General features: G+C 31.6%; 1 protein-coding gene across 1 annotated transcript in view; it reads left to right on the plus strand.

The window, feature by feature from the left end:
* Positions 1-5,224: 5,224 nt before the first annotated feature.
* Pka-C1 (Protein kinase, cAMP-dependent, catalytic subunit 1) overlaps positions 5,225-15,956 on the plus strand; it is a 581,879-nt gene continuing 571,147 nt past the window's right edge. Inside the window, exon 1 of the mRNA XM_085808130.1 lies at positions 5,225-5,489. The gene's annotated coding sequence lies outside the window, so the exon portion shown is untranslated. The remainder of the gene's footprint in view (positions 5,490-15,956) is intronic.

Below are 15,956 nucleotides of genomic sequence, written 5' to 3' on the forward strand. Positions count from 1 at the left end.
TTTCTAGCTTCTTCTATTAGTGGTTATACTTCTTGATTTTGAAGTAAGGGATCATAAGGTAATTTTCCATACATTAAAAAAGATATTGAAAGTTTACGTACTGAATGTGGTGTGTTATTGTATTTTGAGTAACCTGAGTAACAATTTTATCCATGCAAGTTATAAAGGTTTGATTAACACTTTCAACTTTACCGTTAGTTTGAGGTCAATTAGCAATAGTTAATAATTGTATAACGTTATTATTTCTTAAAAGGTGCTTATATTTTGAAGAGTTAAAAGCAGCATTTCTGTCACTTATAATCTTTTACGGTACTTGAATTTGAAACATTTGTCTTAAACATTTTATATAAGTATTAGTACTTACACTTTTATAAGCAAAATTCCATATATAACGAGCAGCATGATCTATAATAATGTGAATGTATTTCTTAGATGAATTATAATAATTTAAACCACCATCAGTATCAATAGATAATAATTCAAAAGGTTCACTTATAGATGTATGGACTTGCGTTAAACCAAATTTCTTTTGTTTAGTTTTCTTATTAAGCTGATTATTTCACATTGTTTACACTACTTTCTAGTATCTTGTGCTATACATGCCAAATAATATATGGCAGACCGATGACCGGGTGATGATGGCTTAACTGCGTAGAAGAAGGATGAATGATTTGCCGACAATTGTGCTGTGAGTAAACACACAATATATTTTTGAAAATTCTTGAAAGACATTTCTTCCGCATCATTACATTACGGTGGAGAATAATCCCTGGAAGATTTATATATAATTTATTAAATTTCTAAAACAATAGAGGAAACCAAGCAGCGCCCAGACGATGTTAAGTCTTGCAAATGAGAAGAGAAGTAGAAGCTAAAGTGCGCAGTTATCCAATATGAAAGCTCAGCAAGAGAAGTTTTCGGTTTAAGTTGCTTATTAAGAGCAAGTTTCGGTTTATGTTCCGAATTAGTTACGTCATCAAGGTTATTAAGTCAGAAAGAAGTCTAGAAATGACGCGGTCGGGAGAGCTTTTGATACATTGCGGATGCTAGAAAAAGGATATATAAAAATCTAAAGAAGAAATTAAAATAGCCATTGCTAATTAGGTTGTTACTTTATTATAGATTTATTTTTCTTACCTCATATTTCCAATATAAATTTAAAAAGCTATTACTAATTAAGTTATTATTTTATTATAGATTTATTTTCGGTTCTAGTGTAGAAAAGGGTAGTACCCTATCTTCTTATTTTGTATTTTACATAGAAAAAAATTCTACATTTTCTCCAGATAATAAGCTTTTTCTCTTGTTTTCTAATATATTTATAGATATATACTCATCTAAAAATATGTCTGAATGAATCTACTCATCTAAAAATACTAACAATAAAAACCTCAGCTGCTATTATCGTTTAGCCAGGCAGTTAAAAAAAGATGTAAATTTTTTTAAAGCGAGAGAAATATAGCGATTAAGCTTTATACAGAAACTTTATATTTAAAAATTTTAAAAACGCAGGTTTGAAAATTTGGAAGTCGGCAAGCTGATCGATTTACGCTATGAAAATTTAAAATAATTAATGAATAGATAGAAAAACGAAAGCAAGCATATTTTGGCTATCAATACACGTAATACCAAAATAAAAGGTTTAATAAAACTGCTGAAAATTTAAGCCTTGAAGAATATGTCGATTATAAGAAATTCTGGAAGTCATTTTAGTACGAAGATATGCGTCATAATTTAGTCATTTTAGCTCAATATAAACAATAGTACTTTAGGTAATAACAAATAAACTAATTACGGATTGATTGCATAACGCAGATGAAATGCTGTGTAACATTATCAAAGAAGTAGTGTGTTTTACACCAGTGGAAATTAGCGAATCCTATCGAAATACAAAAAGTTAAACAAGGCAAGGCTTCGGCAACCAAACCACTGAACATAGTTTGTTCAAAGTGAGTTCAAATCACCGTAAATGAAATAGCTACATAGGAAGTTCCGTATTTTTCCTCATGGGTAGCGTAAATACAAAATCTTCCCTTTCTTTTAAAGCAAAAATGCTACAAGTTTTTTACTTGCTTAATTTTATTTGAACACACTGCAAGTTACTTTCCAATTTTATTATTTGTTTGTTATATTACGCCAGAATTTTGCTACTTTTTTTCCTAATAATCCCGTGATACATGATTGAGGCTTCTTTTATTCTATTTCATTTATTTACTTTTCCAAATTTATTATTTGATGAAGAAACTGTTATTCCACTTTCAAATATGTTATCTGATTGGTTTTCAGAGCCAGTCCCTTCAACTGATGAAAAGGGAAGTTTTTCTAATAATTTGTCACTCCTAATTTCTCTTTAACTTTTATATTCTTTTAAAATCTTAAAAATCAAATTTTCTAATTTATTATATTCTTGGGTGAAATTTGTTGATTACAAATGTCTGCTGTACATCTTTCAAACATTATCCGGATCACCATATTTTATATAGTTATAACACCGAATATAGACGTAATTTAGAATTACAAATCTAGTGTTTGCGTCATCTGTTTAAATAAATGTTTTTCTTTATGGACCTCCTTACACTTTTCTCTATAACATATAGCATACAACATAATCATAATACATGGTCAGCTATTAAGTGAAAGCACCTTATTCCCAACAGTATTTTTTTTCTTCTGTGCACTCATAATTAACGAACCTACCAAATAAATAAATGTTCTTAGCTCCTTTGAAAATTAAAAGTGGCTCCTCTGCAGAAAAAGTCTCAAATTATTAAAAAAAAATGCAAAATGAAAGTTTTTTATATAAGCTTATACAAAAGTTACAAGGAGTAAACAATGTAGATCTTAATTAATTAATTTAGGCTATTAAATTTAAATTCGCGTCGAAAAAATTACGGTAGAAAAAGTAATTACAAAAAAAATTTGAGAAAAAGGAGCTTACTATTTAGAAGCTGGGATTAAGAATGTCGTTAGATTAGCCGGGTTAGGGGTGGGTGTATATATATATGTATATATACATATAGCCATCCTTTTACCCGGCTTCAAATTCCATATTTTCGCAGTCGTTGGTCGTAGTCATATACTTCTAATTACAGAAGTATTTTAAATGACGAAAATATTCATGTTTTGGCAATGCCAAATTAAAAAAAAAATCAACCGATATCAAAATCTAACATTTACATTGTCTTCCGGTTTCTGTACTTACATTTGCGAAAATTATTTACTCGTTATGAAAAAGTAAAATTAGGAAATGTTTCACTTTTATGAGTTAGAAGCACTGTTTAATTCCATGGAAAACATCTGTTAGTTATGAAATTGAAAAGAAAGTTGATGAAAAACATCTGTTCAGGGACTTGAAAAGAATTAACCTGTTACATTAAACTATCCGATTGAATTTTGAAGCCCTGGACTGCCGCAATAAACTATGACCGAAATAAATTACATCCAGATGTTTCGCCATTTATGGAGAAAAGCAACAATGGCGAGTAACCGAAAGAAAAATATGAAATATAACACTCAGCACGCCCTTTTTTTTCTTGAAATCTTATATCTCATAATAACACTGTTATGTGCGTAAGGGTTCGTAATGGATTGAATGCACACAGAATCGATTATAGCTGGATTAAATTTATTTCCCTAAAAGAAACACTTTGTTGTTCTGCACAATTACGAGTAGTAATTATCCCTTTCAAAACTACTGAGAACGTTAAACACAACGCTAACGAAAGCGCATCTAAAGAGCGTAGCTCACACGGAGAGCTCTAAATACTCCGAACTCAAGCCGAAAGAATACTCTGAACTAAAAACTGATAACTAATGCTCTTCCCGAGTTTATATAGTTTTCCCCCCATCCGCCGAAGTACTTTTGATTTTTCGAAATTTCTGACATATACAGTTACTGTTATGTATAGGGCCATATACAGTTGCAGTTACATATAAGGATCAGACCAATTACAGTTATCGGACCAAAATGTTGACAAATGGTCGCCAAGTGTGGAATGTTTTGGCGATTTCTCGTCAAATGTGGCGATAAAAATTAGTCGAATAAACCTTCGCCAATTTGGCGCTGACGAGATAGCCGTTTACCTTATTTACCTGAGGCCTTTCATGTTACATTATAAAGAGCTACTACAATTTCGCATATAATTTCACTAAAATTATATACATATATGCAAAATTCGCAAAATTATCGCAAATTGTATGATGAAACTCTTGAAACTAAGCACATTACTTGGTAGAATTTATTCAGTGTCGTAAACATTTTACAGGTTCGCAGTCCTGTATGACTTTTTATCAATTCTAATTTATTGCGGTGAAAGTTTTAATGTCTATGATGGATGACATAGGTGCGCAGTGACAAAGATCGTCACAAAGAAGGTAACAACAATGATAGCCATTTGAAACCTGCTTTATTCTTGAAGAAATACTTTTGATAAAATGAACCTTAACTGCTGGAATTTACACATCTGGTAGTCAACAATTCCATTTGCATAAGTTTTGCCTTTAAGCGCCAGATTCTAAAAATTTAAAAAAAAAAAAAAAAAAAAATCGAGCAGTTTTCCTCCCCCTCTAAATTTATGCATTTAATTTTTTAAACTGATTTGTTTCTCATTCAGGCATAATTCATACACGCTGCTCTGTCCAAAAATTCCCTCAGCTGCTCCTGGACAAAGCCCAAAGAATATTCAACTGTTCCAACTATTTTTTTAATATTGTGGATTTTGTTTTATTATATAATTTACTTTTGTTTCTGTTTTGATTCAATTAATTTGCAATTTTATTTTTTGTGATTTCCTGTTAGTAATTTTGCCCCTGTGGGATGATATTAATTCTATTTAATTTACCTCTCTTGATTATAATTTAAGATTTAAATTTATTATATCAAGTTACATACTAAAGTATTACCTTCTTTTCTATCGTTAAGAATACTAACGAACTAATGTATAATGAATTATATATTAAAAAGTGTCCTTTATAAATACTACGAGTGCAGGTTCGCTAATTTTCTCTTTCACGTATTTTTGTGAGTATATTTCGATTGCACTGCATTTAAATAGCTTTAGCTGTGTGTATAGTTACCGTTTTTAAATATAGATGGCAGCACCACATTTCCTTTAAGACTTAATTGTTTGAAGTGACAGTTTAACAGGTCGTTACCTGGTTTCACTTCTCATTTCCTTTTAATGAAATATGATAGCCGTGTTAGACGAAAGACCCGAATTAGAGCAGTGTCACGGTATTGGTAGAACGACAGTTCAGTCTGCTAGTGTTTATTACAAACAGTAGAAAAAAATATTCATATATGAATCTCCTTAATACCAATAGTTCGTCTTGCTACGGAATCGCACGAGCCACTGACAACTGACTCAGATCAAAGTTCGCAGGAGGAAAAAAAATCCAGCTCTCGTTAGTTTTGAACGGATTCATTTTCTAGCTAGTCGCATCTTTTGGATTTCGCTTTCACTTTTAAGGGAAAGTGCTGCACTTTTTAGGTAAGACTTGTTAAACTTTCTTTTTTTTTTTTTTTTTTTTTTGCCATTTATGGATTTGTAGCTCAAAACGAAGAATTTTTTGACAGAGTAGGAGGAAATGTTCGAATTTATTCATTATTTCAAAACTTTGTTTAACTATAAGTTTATTCATACATATTTATTGATAGTTCTTTTATGATGTTAAAGGTCTAATCATTTATAATAATTATCCCAGTCAATTAAATATCAATTATTATGATCAGGATAACAATATTTTATCCAATTGCATTTTATTGTGTGCATTTAATGAAAAATGGCTGGTCTAACATACCGATCCACAAAAATTGTTTGTTATGAGAAAGTAGCACGGATATTTAATGTAAAAAGGCTTTAAAAAAACTTATTCTCTTAGAAACAAAAAGCGTAAAAAGTTTAAAAGAAACTTTTTCAAGCATGAAGAATAAATCATGAAGTTATTTCGTTGTTTAATTTGAAAAAAGTATATTATTAGTAACGGCATAAGAAGTTTCAATTCATATGTGTTTCTGTCAAGTAAGACGTTGCGTAATCAGGTATAAACAAATGTCTATTAAACTCACGTAAGTATTAAAATAATACATAATCTCGAATAAAAATCATAATCAAAACTGAAAATGTGTAATGTGTGTAATAATAACACATTTCATAATTATACTGCAATTCGGAAACTTGGGGATTTCTGAAATTTTGGTTGTATTATGTGAAATGAATATGGAAAGTATATTTTCATATTAACCTACTATGATTGTAGTAAACTTTACATTTTTAAAAGCCCGTTTAAAACGGAAATGTGTCTATGAACGTGTACTAAATTTTCCTCTGAAAATATGTTACTTTTATAGTATTAAAATATACTATAGATATAAATATCATGCTATAAATACGCTATAGATTAAAAAAAGCTATAGATATTAATACCTATATGATTTTGCTTTAATAATTCAAAAATACTTCTACCAAGACATTAAATTATGATATTAACATACAACAATATTTATTTTCTGATAATAATTATAGTGATTGTGGGGCGAAATATTTTTAGGCACTAATCTTTAATTCCATACTGAATTTTTAAAGATTCAGGATTAAAATATACTTGCGAAATGCGCAATGATGCAATTATTATTGTTATATATTATTATTATGTTACATATTATTTTTCAAAGAATTTCGTTTCGTAAATAAAAGATGATTTAATAAAAGATTGCATTGTAAAAAAATATTTTTACATGAATGAAAACCACAAAATTCATTTTCTTCATATTTTGCATCTGCAGAGATGATTTAATTTGGGTAACTGATTTCGCTTCGAACAGATGAGGCTGAAACAAATTGTTGACATAATACAGCTAAAAATATGCTCAGAATGACCAGTGGAACCCTTTTATAAGAAAAGATGAGAATGATATTTATTTTCCTAATTCGGACAAAATCACAACAGGCGAGTTTCTCAATTATGAGTTATTTAGCAAATCCATCGTTCATGTAAACATCAAACTCGCTATGTTATAAAATTATTTTATTTATTAGATACATTCTGAAAGTATTTAACATATTCAAAGTAAAGTATATGAGTAATATTTAGTGTAAATTCAAGTGTCATATAGCATGTGGTTACTAGTTGTTAAATATAATTATAAATGTGATAGTTTGCAAAATTATTATAATAATTATATATAAACCATACGTTACAATGAAATAATCTCTTACTGAAGCTTTTGGTTTTTTTAGAGTGCCTTCAGAAAATAAATTTTCGAATCTCTTCTTCTCATCACTAAGATAACTCTGAAATGTTTGAAACAAGGGCAGGCAATACGCTCTATAACAATTATTTGTTAGATTTGTAAATTTGAACATTTTTATTTCCACAGACGATAATTTGTGGCAATAACTGCAATCTATCTATCGTAGACTAATTTTTGAAAGAAAAATGCAGCTGAATTTTCTACTATTTTTAAAGTGGTGCTTAATGAATAAGAATGCGTTCAATGTTTACAGTTAGTACATGAAATTTAAGCTCCATCTCATAACTCTGCATTCAAATGGTTTAGAGAATTTCGTAGAGGTCGAAATCTTCTCTTGAACAGAGAACATGTCTTTGTGAGCTATAGTCCGAGAAAACGTATGAGCCATACAAAAAGTATTCATCAAGGATAATCGCTGTATCCAATAAATGATCTAGAACGAACTTAAGATTGAATGCACAGCTATATATAAAATTATTCATGAAGAACAGCATTTGAAATAACTAGTTTGTTGTTGGATCCTCTATAAATTGACTGAACACCAAACAGCGGAGCTTGTCAGAATCAGTAAAGAAACTACATTAATGAAACTAAAATTACTGAATGATGGTGGGCATTGCGTTATTTCAAAAATTATAACTGATGACGAAAAGTACGTACCGTTTATTGACGTTGCATTACATCATGAAAGTTAAGTGTGTGTCTTTGAATATGAACCTTAATCAACAATGGTGAAAAGATAATGAGCAGTGAAAAGGTAAGGTATGCCTTTTTCTTCAGAAGTACAAGACATGTCAAAGCCATCAAATAAGAGGGACAGAAGACAGTTGCAGTAAAATGATATACCACCAAGTTGCGCGCAGAAATTCTTCAAGAACTGAATATTAGGGTGATATATACTCGTGCTTTTCCAAGATAATGCATCATCTGATTCACTAAGACAGTCAAATTTATTGAACAAAAACAAATCAAAGTGGTAAAACATACACCCTATTCTCCTAATCTCGCTATGAAAGACATTTGGCTATTCTTCAATCCAAAACAAAAGCTACGTGTCCATCGTTTTCATTTCGAATAGGAGACTTATGAAGCTATAAAAGCTTGTTTTTCATCGATGTCAAGCAATGGGTAGTTCGAGGGATTTAATATTTGGAAAATTCGCCTACAAATGTGCATTGATGGTGGAGAAAATTACTTAGAGACAAACCTAAAATTTGGTAAGTTTAACTCGTACCATTGATCAGTATCTCAAACATTTCAGAGTGACCCTCATATCAAAGCATTTTAACTATTTTCGATGTCATTAAATGAGAAAGGTTTTTAATTCTTGCTGTTTCTAAGATCGTAAAATGTTGCCACAATGGGGAATATTTTCCACACTGTGGATTTGCAAAGGATTTGCGGAAATCAGCTGTTTTAAATAACTAGAAAATGGTTACAATGTAGTTGTTTTCGGAATTTTAGAATATTAACAAAAATTCCTGTAAATATTAATCGTTAAACATCACATTGAAGATTTATAATAAAACCAATCACCGTTTAGCTCTCAGGCTGGAATATTTCGAGTAAGAATTCAGAGAAGTGTGAATTTTATGGCGAAATAAATCAGGCAGCTTTTATTCGACGGCTGTAACTCTGATATCTCCTCCTATTCGTCATTTCTTCGCAGAATCTCAGAATTCTTTCCTTCTGTTATTAAAGACAGAATATAAGGAATCGCTAGTTGCTCAAAAATGCTATTTCCAAAAGAATATATTTTTTGCATATTTTTAAAAATGAAAAGGAAGAGGAGTGAAAGGAAACTGAAAATCTAACAGTGCATTGTAGATGTGTTATTTATTTTAAAAAAAACTGCATAGAGTTGAAAATTTCATTGTAACGCTAGCCTTCAAAAATACATTTTTAAACTTTAAATATATTCATATGTATACTATACATTAAACTATTAAAAATAAATAAGCTCAAAAGGATCCCTGGATTTAAAAAAGTTATAGTAAATTTAGCGGGAATAATGCAAAACATCAAAAAATTTGCCATAGTCGTTCTGGATTATTTTGTATTATATTTGTAATTTACAATTCCGTTTATTTCTGGTATTATTACAGCTTCTAAAATCTTGCCATTTCATATGATTCTGCTACTATAACTTCTAATTGTCATTTTTTTCTTTTGATTTTAATTTATGTCTTTAATAATATTTTTAATATTGTACCTTGCAATATATCATTTAAACTTTTTAAGCTGAAATTTCTTCAAACTTGCGCCATGTAGTTATTTTCGGTCCATTTAAGCGTTGTACTTCATTAATAAGCAAATAGATAAATTAAGTGCAGAAAAATGTGTAGAACCTTTTGATTTCAATTTAATTCAATTTTTGGCATTATTACAGTATTCATTATGTAGTTTAGCAGTATGATTATTCTGTTACATTATCTTGTGTCTCCAACTACGCGAAGAGATGATATAAGATATGCGATACTTTTATTTATTTTTAAAATTTATGCAATTTACCATGTTCTTCATCAAAATTTGCTGAGTTCTCTTTAAATTAACCAAAAGTTAAGGCTAGCTACTTATTTAATTTACATTTAGACATTCTTAGGTCACAATCCTTTAGAATCGTTTCCCTATGGAAAGACGTTTGCACCGAAATTAGTTATATAAAATTTTAGTGCTTAGATTGCAAGGGAAAAATCAGTGAAAAGACCGATTTTGCTACTGCGAATCGAAGTTAAAGCTAATTTTGTCAATTATTTGAATAATTTTAATTGGCTTTGAAGCTAATTTTACCAATTATAAAAATTTTAATTGGCTAAAGCGAATTTTGTCAATCATCAAATTCTTAATTTATCCCATATCTTTTAACTGGGGTTTAATTAGATTCCAGGCCCTAAGCTAATTTTGTCAATTATGAAAATTTTAATTGGTTTAAAATTAATTTTGTCAATTACAAAAATTTTAATTTGTTCCATATCTTGTAATCTGGGAATTAACTAGATTCCAAAATAGCGTACTGATTTATAACTAATACGGCATACTGATTTATATGACCAATATGGTTATGATTACACGATGACGTTATTGTGTGCTAATAAAAGTTAAGTGACGCTGACGTGAGAAATTTATTTTATACGTATTTATGATAAAATTCAACCTTTTCATATGCAACTACTCTTCGGTTAGAGATTTCTGAAAGTTAGAAATTACTTACATAGATACATGTATAAGTAAAATTTGTAAATTAATAAGGTGTCAATTGAATTAATTTCTTCAGTAACATGATCAGACAACTAAGTACCTCGTTTTTAAGTAAGATACGCTGACGTGAGAAATTTATTTTATACGTATTTATGATAAAATTCAACCTTTTCATATGCAACTACTCTTCGGTTAGAAATTTCTGAAAGTTATATATTACTTACATAGATACATATACATATATAAAAGTAAAATTTGTAAATTAATAAGGTGTCAATTGAATTAATTTCTTCAGTAACATGATCAGACAACTAAATACCTCATTTTTAAGTAAGATGGTTTTTATATTAATCTTTGCTCTGAAAGATATATTAGGACTTATTTTCAGGAGATATCTTACTTTTTTAATTCACAAAAATTAACATTTATCTGTTTACAACAATCTACATTAAATGAGGTATTCAAGAATCTACTTTTCTTAATTAAATTAATGTAGAAAATTTTGTATTTATTTAAGTACAATCGCGTCATCTTCTTGTGGAACATCATTAAAAATCTCTAAACGCTGAATTTCGGCCTGAATTTCTCGTGATTCCATTTTTTGTACAACCATTGGATATAAACATTCATATCTGACAAAAGAGCTCTCCTTACATGAGGACTTCTTATCGCTGTTGTCAACTCGTAGTGCCAGAGAATTTATCCTATAAATTCTTTACCAAAGTCACGACCTTTTGTAGGCTAGGTTTCAAAAACGTCCATGCTGATTTTTTTCCACTCTATATTCAGTAGTCATTGACTTTTAACTGCAAACGGTCTTTGAATGACTTGTTTACTGCAAAATAAAGAGCTTAGAGACAGGTAGTCATTTCTGCGAGAAATATGATTTAATCTATTCTTCTTTCTGCAAGAAAATTAATTCTTCATCTCATTAGTGCGGTGAGCGCTGGCTAAATCCCAGACTGGTAGACCTCTTCGGCTATCTCGCAAAGCAAGAAAAAACGTTAAATCAACCCACATTGTTATAACTGCTTATGTTCAATAGGCGTTTTCAGGTTCAAAAACATGAATTTCTAAAGCAAGTTCAGTCGTACATTTCTTGTTCTTAAAGATGACTAAAGACGAGGCCTTGTTTCCATTTAAAACGAACTCCTAAAATGTAGTTAACAACAGCTATTTAGTAATATGTTGAGGAATACAGGTTGACTGATGAGAGGCACCCTTCTGATCAATTATTCTTTGATATTCCATGATCCATAAACACTGCAGTCTTAGCACCAGTAATCATACTGGTGGGCATGTATGTCGAAAGGTTGATGCCGTCAACAAAAGACTTCCATATAAATTCACTTTTAATAATTTAAACATCTGCCTCCTCGAACGGTGCTGTTAGATTTCGTGGAGACTGTTCATATCGCTGAATGTAGCCATACATCCAGCAGTGTGATTATTTGAATTCATCTGAGGATATGTCTAACAGTAGTACCATTGCAAGGGCAAATGTTTAAACATTAGTCCTGCGAACAACCGAAGTCCACACGAGTGTAGATTGCTCTTCTATCAGCAATCTATAATCGTATGCAAAATGAAGAGAATTTGCATATTTTGTCAATTTTTGGAAAACTAATGAACAGGTTTCAATGAAATTTCGTAGAAATATACATTTATAATAGAAATAGAGATGTGCCATCCAAAAGTCATTTTGTGTATGCATGAAAATTCTCGAACACCAGTCAAAAGCTGTATAAACTCTGCTGGTACGCTGAGAGTTAGTATCGAACGTGTCTCACCTAGCAAGCCGTGCGGAGTCGATCAAGTTGACAGCCGGGCAGCGAGTGCCGAGTGGGTCGTCGAGTGCACCGAAGGAGTCTCTTAGTGTATCGCGGTTAGTGCATCGTCGAGAGAGCGTGTTGAGCTCCGGGAACGACTGAACCGAAGAGTCGGGAGCTGTGCTCTGTGTGTCATCGAGTGCATCGCGAGTTGTAGCGTGTATAGTCTCGAGAGTACGCGGAGTTCCGAGAACGAACAAGCAGAGTCGGGAGCTGTACTCTAGTGCTTTGCCATGAAGCTGTCTCCACCGTGATAGCCTGATAACCTGAAAGCTGTGTCGCTGATCGTGTCACCGTGTTTATAACAGTTCGACGACTGTGAACGAGATTTTGGAACTGTCCTGATTAATACCGGCCAATAAAGTGTGTTTCGATACTTCATCCAGTATCGTCGTTATTCATTCCAAATCTACGAACCTCGTACGAACGTGAAGGAAGAAAATAATGTAACACTATGTACTTGTGTTTCTTATCCTTAATCAAAGATTGTTTTCTCGATATGGTAACCCTTCCAAGCCGAGTTCTTGTAGAATTTGGCAACCTACCTTTCTGTTTCATTTAATAATTTCTGATTAATATTTTTAATTTTAAAGCACCAAAATAGGTTTTAAAAATGTTCCATTTTAACCTGTTAAAATTTTTAATAAAAAATGTTAAGACTTAATTTTTTTCAGACAAACCATTTTTACTTGTAAGTGAGACTATAAGTAGATATTGAATAACTTATATGAATAAGTAAATTACGTTTTCAATGTGTTTCTAAGTTTTTTGTACAGTTCTATCATTTTTTTTTCTTTCACTTTACTGTAATTTGCGATTTAATTGTTTAATTTTTTGAGTATTATCGTCCAAAAGTTTTTGATTTTGAATTTTATTTTTGTGTGTGTTTTACTGTCAGAGTACTAATGACATGTAGGAGACAATCGGAGCCCAATGTGAGACTCCATGTGACCTTATTTTTCAAAAACCGAAATTTATTTAAAACGGTTTAAAATCTCAAGTTGTAACAACGAACGAAACATGTTATTCGGCACTCAGTAATCGACCCAGTTTGGTATTTCAAATACTTACCCCTTGACATGTTCTATTTGAAACATAGGGGAGAGTGATATTTCGATTTTTATCATTTTTTCATTTTTTATTTTACATTGCTTCTTATACTAATAGTTTCATTGCTACTATTATGTTTCTTTTAATTATAATTTTAAAGATTACACTATTGTTATAACAAGTTTCAACTTCCCTTACAAAAACTTAACTTGACATTTTGTCAACTTGAAAATCTTACGCATTTAATATTTTCTCTATACATTTTTCCTCTGATAGGATAATCAGGATACCTATTCCTAATGTACTCAGCATATACATGTATGTACAGATATATATATATATAATATTAACTTCAAAAGGCGCAAAAAATTAAGGTTATCTTATTAGGTATTTCGGTACTTTTCCGTTTCGCCGGCGCAAATCTTGCCAAGCAGACTTTATTGGCGACAACATGTAATACACACATAAAAAATGTTAGTTCTAAGAATTTTTTATTTTGAAGACATAAACATTTTAATATCGTTTAAAATTTTTCAAAAAGCCTTTAAATAAAGACCATAAATTTGTAAAAAGACATCAATTTAAGAATTTAGTATGCTTTCATGGTTCAACATCTTAATTCGCTGGTTCATATCACGTGACCCTAAGTGATCTCATCTCGCGTAAACTACGCTACAAAAATCTAATTCTCTTAATAATTATCTACATTAATTTCAAATTAAATCTTAATTTCGAATGCAAGAATTATTTGAATTCGTACGAATAACTTACTCAGAAATTATGTAAAACCATAGTGCTTTACTTCGCTAATGCATTCTCATTAGAATTGATCATTTTAACCCTTCACTTTGTCTTTCCTATATTTTTGCCTTCCGGTGAGCGATGTGATTGCATCCTAATCGACTTAATTACCGCGAATGGCCTTAGGGCATAAAATTGAACTATCTGATATAAATTCTATGTAATTGTATGCCAGTATTGAAAGAAACAATCAATCTGATAAGAAATGACCGCGATTTGTTTTGAAAATGATGCGTAAATGTTACCAGCGAGGATATTGCGTTTGGCATCAGTTGTACCATTATTGGCGACTTTATCGCCTGCGCCGGTAAAACGGAAAAGTACCGGTATTTCTCCCACTTTCCTAGCTTCTAGCCACTTCGTTGTGTATTTGTTCTGCACGCTGGGCAGGTATTCCAGAGGTCCGTGGTTCGATTGCCGGCGAAGGCGTTTGTTAATTTTTCATCTCTCTGGCTTCCAAAAAATCCTAATGTCTCCACAGGGGCGCCCGAACTAAAAGGGTTGTGGATGATGATTCTCCACACCCAGGATTTGGCGACTAGGTCCCCTAAAACCCTAGTCGCCCTTTAAAAAGGGGAGTATATAAGGTATTTCTCCAACTTTCCTAGCGTCCTTCGTGGTGTAGTGGTTCTGCACGCTAGGCCGGTATTCCAGAGGTCCGTGGTTCGGTTCCCGGCGAAGGCGGTTGTTAATTTTTCATCTCTCTGGCTTCCAAAAAATTCTAATGTCTCTACAATCCTATCTAAAGTAAAAGGTGTAGGGTGGGGTATGTTTAAGAGGTCTTAAAAGTAAAAATGGAAATTTTGGTAGTTCAAAATGCCAATTGTACGAGATAGAAATATGGTAAAATCTTTGTTAAAAGTATCAAAATTAAAGTAGCAATGAAATATTAATACATGAAAAAATAAACATATTGAAAAATTAATCATCCCTATTTAATGTTTCAAACAAAACTTCTTATTTGCTAAGGATTTAAAAGATTAAATCGTACATTTTTGCTTCTTTTGAACCTAATCTTATATCTATCTATCTATCTATATCTCTATCTCTCTCTGTCTGTCTGTCTGTCTGTCTGTCTCTGTGTGTGTGTGTGTGTGTGTGTGTGTGTGTGTGTGGTGTGTGTGTGTGTGTGTGTGTGTGTGTGTGTGTGGTGTGTGTGTGTGTGTGTGTGTGTGTGTGTGTGTGTGTGTGTGTGTGTGTGTGTGTGTGTGTGTGTGTGTGTGTGTGTGTGTGTGTGTGTGTGTGTGTGTGTGTGTGTGTGTGTGTGTGTGTGCGTGCGCGCGCGCGCGCGCATGTAAGGGAGAAAAAGAGAGGCTTAGATATGCTGGCAGATGTAGATATCGACATGTAAGCAAAGATAATTTAAACTTTAATTGTTTTTTTTCCTCAGTTCAGTCTCCAGTTGATTAAAGTAAAACAAGGAAAATGAACTAAATTTATGGACTTTGCATTGACGTATCTTAAATAACTTATAAACGCCTTGGGAAAAGTATAATACGTTCGTTCTCTTTACCCTTTGAAGTTTCGAAATGCATGTAAAAGTAAAACATTTTCATGTTCTGCAACTTTCCTGATTGACTTTCTTGACCTACCTACACTAGAAACTTCCTTCGTTTATGATGGAAATGGAAAGGAGGCCACGAAGCTGTGCCACTATCGCGGTGTTGTCGAATCCAAGGCAGATTATGTCGGGGTAACAATTAAAAAAAAGCATTACCCATTTCCAGATATTAATAATTACTTGTGAAGTAAACTTTCGTATCATAGTGTGTGCGTATACAGCAAAAAGAATAAGGGACTTGCAAATTAGAAACTGAATATAGAGT

This window comes from Stegodyphus dumicola, chromosome X1 (genome assembly GCF_044657685.1).
Source record: "Stegodyphus dumicola isolate Sdum_Otavi_A_Nest chromosome X1, ASM4465768v1".
Lineage (NCBI taxonomy): Eukaryota > Metazoa > Arthropoda > Arachnida > Araneae > Eresidae > Stegodyphus > Stegodyphus dumicola.